An 8,273-nucleotide genomic window follows, 5' to 3' on the forward strand; every position below is an offset into this window, starting at 1 on the left:
TACTCAGTGAGTCTTATGTAGGCGAAGTGCCGAAATTTACAGAGTATTTGGGATGGTTGATGCATCCGCCAGTCTGGATAGATTTCATGTAAATATATATGCCGGTGGATAGGTTAGCACTCACGGCACCGTTTCCTTGCAGAGTGACGTCACATCAGATGCAAGGCTTTACGATTTTAACCCTAAGCTAAAAACCACCATCAACAACATGTTAAAGATCTTCTCAATGAGGATATCTTTTCTGAAGAAGCAGTGGATGTTGTCAATCACAAGCTCAAAGACCTCAAGGCTCGTGAGGATCCCGAATTGTCTATTTGACGTCAGTTCGTGTTCGACTTTGGCATAGGAGTCCTCTTTGTTTTCTTTTTTAGCTTGTTGATTTTATTTTTGTCTAGCAAATTTTCTTATGAGAATTTTATTTTCTTGTTTTGATTAAAAGAATAACTAGAGTTTGGAATAGCCATTATTGTGATTACACATAGCTATGCCCAACGTTTTCATCTTCATATTTTTAGGTTTATTTGTTTAAATTCTAAAAAGTTGTTTGGAAGATGATTTTTGCAGTATTTATCTTTATGGTTTTATATATTACAATTTATTATGGGATATGTGTGTTTGCGTCCGTGAACTATGATTGTCCCATACCTAGTCAAAAGTTAAGTCTTTCGTATGTCGATATGCATGTATTGATAAAAGAATGAATGAACTTTTGACATTACAAAAGTTTCAAGCCTATCATATGTCATATGCAAATATTGATGGAAAATAGGATGAACTTTTGTTTACAAGGATTATGTCTATTGTATGTCATTGTGCAAATAGTGATGGAAAATATAATGAATCCTTGTCTATTCCGCAGTATTGATCTTCCATGATCCATTTTTTATGTATATATTATGCGGCTCCGTAAGTTCTCTTATGTTGAGCATTTCCGATTGAATTAATCATGGGTTCTCTTGTGGTTAATTTAATTGAGTAATTTTGGATTCAAATTCATATTCGTATGTGATTTGTTATGTCCAAAGAAATCCTTATTTTCTTATGAAAGTAAGGTCGCTCTTGTTGTTCTTTCGAGAATGACAATTTACGGGGGAGAGTTCTTAATTGAACTTGCGCTTAATTGCCAAATCTTTGTGGGGAGTGCGGCTGTGGAATATTATAGGGGTTATCTTGTATCTTTATAAATTCCTTGATGAAAGCATTTAGCTTCGGCTATATGATTGATGAGTGCCAAATAATGTATATATTTATCCCTTTTTGTTGGCAATTTAACTCATCTTTTATGCATTAATTCTACATTTTATCCCATATTCTGTATTTTCATTGTTTTCAAGAATAAATATTTTTCTTACTTAATTTTGCATTTTTTAGGTAGTAAATAAAGATTGGATGAGTCGCGGAGCGAAAAGAGCAGAAAAGCAGTGAAAAGCCGGGAGAAATCACGCAAGGAAGCCACGAAGAATGGTGCGCACAACCTCATTTTCTACACACAAAAACGCCTCCGTTCTCAGCCACCAGATCAGTTCTCAGAAGCATCCGACGGTCGCTCCTTCATAGAGCATCAAAATCTGAAGTCTCTGCCAAGCACCACAGCGCTGAAATTCCAAGCCTTCAGATTAGATGGTAGTTGAATCCAACGGTCGCTCCCTTGCTGTTCATCAACGTTTGATATCTCCGACTTACACTACAACACCTAACCCCATCTAGAGCCGTTAACTTCGTTGTATCAAAAAATCTGACGGTCGCTACCAACCTCTTCAGGAGGAACCATCCGATCCACCTACCAGCTTCACATCCCACGGCCCATCTCACGAAACATCACCTCTTGATGGACCCGCCTCACACCCTAGCGACCGAGCACCTACACCCCAAACAAACGCATCCTTCCCCTTTCTCCATCGAACCCATCTCCTCCATCACCCCCCTCTGCATAACCACCATACCCCGTACCACCACCATGTCCGTCTCCATCACCACCACCTCACCCCAAATCACTCCACTATTTTCTCCCCAACTCTACTCTACCTAAGCCCATCATCACCATCACGTACCATCTCTTTAGCATCACTAATAACCTCAATTTCTCATCTCTCTGCTCACTGAAACCCTAGGTGAGAAATTGGGGATATAAGTGATGATTAAAGCATCAATTGGAGCATGGGAGGAACGAGAAGAAGCAGGAGAAGAGTGGGTCGACGAGATGGAGCGAGTATCTCATCAACAGTAGGTAAATCAATTTCACCAAACCCTAGTTCTACTGATTTTGGGGGAAAATTGGGGGAAAACCCAATGATGTGTAATGGGTATAAATTGATGTTATGTGAAGTGTGTAGGGGACACTGTATATCTCTCTGGACTAGCCAGTAGAGAATTGAGCTAAATTTTAATGAACTTCAAATTTCAGTGCTTATCAGTGAACAGTTGAGTATTGCACATGTTTTTAGTTATCTGATATGTTGCTAATTGTGTCTAATTTATATCTTATGATGAATGTATGTTGCTACATCATGGTTAACATGAGCTAATCAGCATCAGGCCAAGGCTCAGTGAAGCCTTGTGCACTGTCATGTGACTAGAAGCTAGGATGGTTCTCCTGTTGCTGTGTTTTGATTGAGCAAATGGGAGATACCAATGCTCATAGAGCCTGTGATTGGCTGTACTGTCAAAAGACAGCCAATGCTAGGGGTAGACTAGTGAGCAATTTGGTGTTCTTCCATTTCTAGATGTATGCTTAGGAACAAACATAACCTAGAAACATGTCATTTGATTAGGACACAAGGTGGATCATAAGCCTTGGCTTACCCACCAATTCCCTTTCAGTCACTTATATTTTCAGTCCTGTGTGTTTGCAATTCAGTTATTTTCTTGCCTTTTATTTTCTTGCACTTTGTAGCTACTGTGCACTGAAGTCAGTGCACAAACTCACCTTGCCCTTGGCTTCCAAGCCTTGGTTCTTTGCTGATTTACCTTGTCTGTTATCTTTCCCTGTTGTGGTTCTTAACTGTTTCTTTATTGCTTTACCTTGCATCTTTGGTTCATGCCATTTACCTTGCTTTGCCTTGCATCATCACTACACACTTTAGCTAGGAAGACTTCTTGTATGCTCCTCTCCCTGTGGACAAACCCCCACTCATCACTATATTATAAATCTTGACCTTGTATACTTGCAAGTGTTTTGTGTGCATCTTATCATCACACCAAGTTTTTGGCGCCGCTGCCGGGGAGCTGGCTGCCATCTTTTTGAAGTTTTCAAAGTCTGCTGTTGTTGTTGGCCCTGCCAAGCTGTTGCTGCCAAGCTGTTGCTGCTGTTGCTGTTGCTGCTGCCAAGCTGCTGCTGCTGCTGTTGCTGCTGCCAAGATGCTGCCAACTGAAGCTGCCAAGCTGCTGCTGCTGTTGCTTCTGCCAAGCTGCTGCCAAGCCTGCTGCCAAGCCAACTGGGCTGCCAACTGAAGCTGTCAACTGGGCTTGTGCAACCTCTGCTGCTGGGCTCTGAACCAACTGAGATGGGCTTGAACCAACTGAGCTGGGCTCAATAACCTCAACTTCTGCTGGGCTTGCAACTTCTGCTCTTGGGCTTCGCTGCTTCAGCTGGGCTCCGTTGCTGCTGCTGCTGGGCTCTGCTCCACCTGTTGCTGCTGGGCTTGGACGTGAGCTGCTAAGACGATCCTAAAGCCCAACTGGGCTGTGCAACTAAAAGGGGACTAAAAGCCTATTTTTGGGCTTCCCTCCAAAAAACAAGTAAGCCTAACCCATGAGTTAACCCACTTGGGCCTCATTTAAATTCAAATTTGGGCTTGTAATAATTAATTTAATTGTTTATTTTGGGATTGTAATAATTTTTTATTTTCTTTTTCTTTTTTTTTTATATTTGGGACTGTAATTATTTTTTTTTTGTTTTCTTTTATTTTTCTTTTATTTTTCTTTTATGGGTTTGTTTTAATTATTATTATTGTTTTTTATTTTCTTTTATGAGTTGTGCTAATTTATGCTAGGTTTAGTTCAAAATTTTTTTTTTCAAAAGCCCAAATTTTTAAACCAAAAACAAAACCCCTTCTTTAAACCAAAACCCATTCAAAACCAAATCTTCATAACCCTTGTGGACCAAATTGTTTCCGATTGCTCTGTCTGACCAACATGTTAGTTAAGGTACCTACTAGGACATGATTGTGACCTACAGAGACCAGACAAACAGACTTGTTAGAATTAACCCAGACGAACCTATCGAAATTCTAAGTTCTGAGGGAGACAGTCCAGATCAACCAGAAACAATGGGAGAACCACGTACCCTCAAGGATTATATGTACCCAACTAGAGCCAGTCAACCTTCTTGTATTTTGCTGCCCGAGGCTAATGGCCATTATGAGCTGAAATCTAGCACAATACAGATGCTTCCTATTTTTAGAGGTGTTGAGAATGAAAACCCGTACCACCACGTGAGAGAATTCGAGGAAATTTGTGGAACTCTGCGTTTCACTCAAATGACCGACGAAACCCTGAAGTTAAGGCTTTTTCCTTTCTCCCTGAAAGATAAGGCAAAGGCCTGGCTCTATGCTTTACAGCCTCAATCCATCATGACATGGGATGACCTCATAAAGGAGTTTTTCAAAAAGTTTTTCCTGAACCACAAGACTGCGACAATTCGTCAAAGTCTGAATAGCTTTGTGCAATTAGAAGGTGAGACCTTAGCTAGATACCTGGAGAGATTCAATGAATTATTGCTCCAATGTCCCCATCATGGTTTTGAAAAATGGAGACTTGTGCAAATTTTGTATGAAGGTCTAGATGTGTCCACCCGAACAACGGTTGAGTCGATGTGTAATGGTCTATTCGTAGATAAAACTGCTGACGCGTCTTGGGACTTCTTGATTGAAGTAGCTGAAAAGACGCAACAGTGGGAATCCATCCGTGAAACCAGAAAGACTACATCCGAAGCAAAGGCTTTTAGGATTGAAGCGGATTTTGAGGGTAGAGCAAACATGGCATCAATAGTTAGGAGATTAGAAGAGTTAGAACTACATAAAAATTCAAAACCTTCCACCACTACTCTCCGAGAACATGTCGCTTCATCTGTTTGTGCTGCTTGTAACGACCCCAACCATCAATTCCAAAATTGTCCCGATTTGCTTGCAGTCCAGGAGTCTAGGCTTGAACAGGCACATGCCATGTTTCAAAAACCAGAGCATAACCCTTATTCACAGACCTACAATCCAGGATGGAGAAACCACCCTAACTTTTCATGGTCAAAAGGACCCACTCAAGGAGGACCATCTCAACCCAATCAGAGCTATCAAAACAATCAGGGATATCAGAACAATCAAGGTTATCAACACCCGAGAAACCCTCAACAACAATCATATCCTCAACACAATACCGACAAGAGATTGTCCACCTTAGAGGAGATGTTCCAGAGTTTGATGCAAAGTCAGAAAAATCTAGATCAAAAGATGGATCAAATATGTGAGAGAGAAAAGGGTAAACTTCCGAGCCAACCCCAACAAAATCCAAAGAGGATATTTCAAACAGGCACAACATCCTGCACTGAAACCTCACCTGATCAAATCCATGCCATTACCACCCTCCGAAGTGGTAAAGTCATCGAGAACAACGTAGGCGAACCTAATGAGTCTGATACAAATTCCACGTTGTCTCCACAACCCCAGAAAACCAAAGAATCTGAGCAAGTTGGAAAATCTGACAATTCTACTGCTGTGAATGTCCCTTTGCCAACTCATCTTCCTGTTGCTCCATTTCCTCAAAGATTGATCTATCAACAGAAAAGTACCCATTACAATGAGATGTTAGATCTGTTCAAGAGAGTCAACATCAACATTCCTTTTCTTGAAGCAATCAAGCAAATCCCTGCTTATGCCAAATTCCTCAAAGACTTGTGTACTCAAAAGCGCAAGCTCAATGTGCAAAAACGTGCTTTCTTAGCTGAGCAGGTAAGTTCCATCATTCTGAACAAAACTCCACCCAAGTTTAGGGATCCAGGATGTCCAACAATTTCTTGCACTATAGGAGAACACACGGTCAATAAATCGTTATTAGACCTAGGTACAAGTGTTAACCTACTGCCATATTATGTTTATGAGCAGTTAGGTCTTGGGGAGTTGAAACCAACATCTATCACTCTACAGCTGGCAGACCGATCTGTCAAGATTCCTCGTGGAGTGGTCGAAGATGTTTTGATCAAGGTTGACAAATTCTATTTTCCCGTAGACTTCATTGTCTTAGACACAAAACCTGTACAAAACCCAGACTGTCACATTCCTGTCATCTTAGGACGTCCTTTCTTGGCTACGTCCAACGCGATCATCAACTGTCGGAATGGAGTGTTGAAACTGTCTTTTGGTAACATGACGGTAGAATTGAATGTGTTCGATATTAGTCAACAACCTGTGAATCTTGATGATGATGATGTGCATGAAGTTAATATGATTGAAGGATTAATGCAAGATTCGTTGACTAACATTCTATCCGTTGACCCCTTTCAAGCATGTATGGAGAACTTTAACCCTGATTTCTATGATGATGCATACTGTAGTGACGTCCTATCTCTGCTCGAATCTGTACCTCAAATGGACGTCACCGAAAGGAAATATGAAGTGGAACCACCCATACTCTCTGATTCCAAGCTTATTCCATCCATTGTTGAGCCACCCAAGCTTGAATTGAAAACATTGCCTAGTACGTTGAAGTACGCATTCCTAGGTTCTTCTGATACTTTACCTGTCATTATTTCATCATGTTTAGACACGGAACAGGAAAGTAAGCTTTTAGAAGTACTTAAGGAACACAAAGAGGCCTTAGGATGGACCATCTCAGATCTCAAAGGAATTAGTCCCACCATTTGCATGCACCACATTAACCTTGAAGAGAATGCCAAACCATCGAGGGAAATGCAAAGGAGACTTAACCTAACATGAGAGATGTAGTCAAAGGAGAGATCCTGAAACTACTTGATGCGGTATCATATACCCAATTCCCGATAGCAAATGGGTTAGTCCCATTCAAGTTGTGCCTAAGAAGTCAGGCATTACTGTTGTTCAGAACGACAAGAATGAATTAGTCCCTACTCGTACAACCACAGGATGGCGAGTATGCATCGACTACAGGAAGTTGAACACAGTAACAAGGAAGGATCACTTCCCGCTCCCTTTCATTGACCAAATGCTAGAACGTGTGTCTGGACACAGTCACTACTGTTTTCTAGATGGCTTTTCCGGTTATAACCAAATTCACATTGCTCCGGAAGATCAGGAAAAAACTACATTCACGTGTCCATTTGGGACGTTTGCTTATAGACGTATGCCCTTCGGGTTGTGTAATGCACCTGCTACTTTTCAGCGTTGCATGATGAGCATTTTTTCTGACATGATAGATAGTTTTCTCGAGATCTTTATGGATGATTTCTCTGTTTTTGGTTCCTCGTTTGACGAATGTTTGAAGCATCTTGCCCTCGTGATATCCAGATGTAAAGAAAAGAACCTTGTTCTAAATTGGGAAAAATGCCATTTTATGGTGAATTCAGGAATAGTTCTAGGACACATCATCTCAGAAAAGGAATTGAAGTGGATAAAGCTAAAGTTGACCTCATTCAACATCTACCACAACCTTGCTCTGTGAAGGAGATCAGATCATTTCTAGGTCATGCTGGTTTTTACCGGCGATTCATCAAAGATTTCAGCAAAATCTCCAGACCTCTGTGCAGTCTTCTCTCCAAAGATGTTGCCTTCAATTTCGATGATGCCTTGTGAAGGCATGGGAGGAATTAAAAACCCTTCTCACCACCGCTCCTATAGTCCGACCACCCGATTGGAAGCTTCCGTTCGAACTTATGTGTGATGCCTCTGATTATGCTGTTGGTGCTGTTTTAGGACAGCGAGTTGATAGACTACCATATGTGATATACTATGCTAGCAAAACCCTTAATGATGCCCAACTCAATTATTCAACTACCGAGAAGGAATTGCTTGCCGTCGTTTTCGCATTAGACAAGTTTAGATCTTATCTGATAGGGTCTAAGATCATCATATACACAGACCATGCGGCTTTGAAGTATCTTCTTTCCAAGAAGGATGCTAAAGCTCGCCTTATTCGATGGATACTCTTATTACAGGAATTCGATCTCGAAATCCGTGATAAGAAAGGTTGTGAGAATGTGGTTGCTGATCATTTGTCTAGATTAACTTTAGAGTCTATTGATGATTGTGAGCTGATTAGAGAATCATTCCCAGATGAACAGCTGATGTCTATCTCAGACCTTCCTTGGT

The sequence above is a fragment of the Papaver somniferum genome, chromosome 2 (assembly GCF_003573695.1).
Source record: "Papaver somniferum cultivar HN1 chromosome 2, ASM357369v1, whole genome shotgun sequence".
NCBI lineage: Eukaryota > Viridiplantae > Streptophyta > Magnoliopsida > Ranunculales > Papaveraceae > Papaver > Papaver somniferum.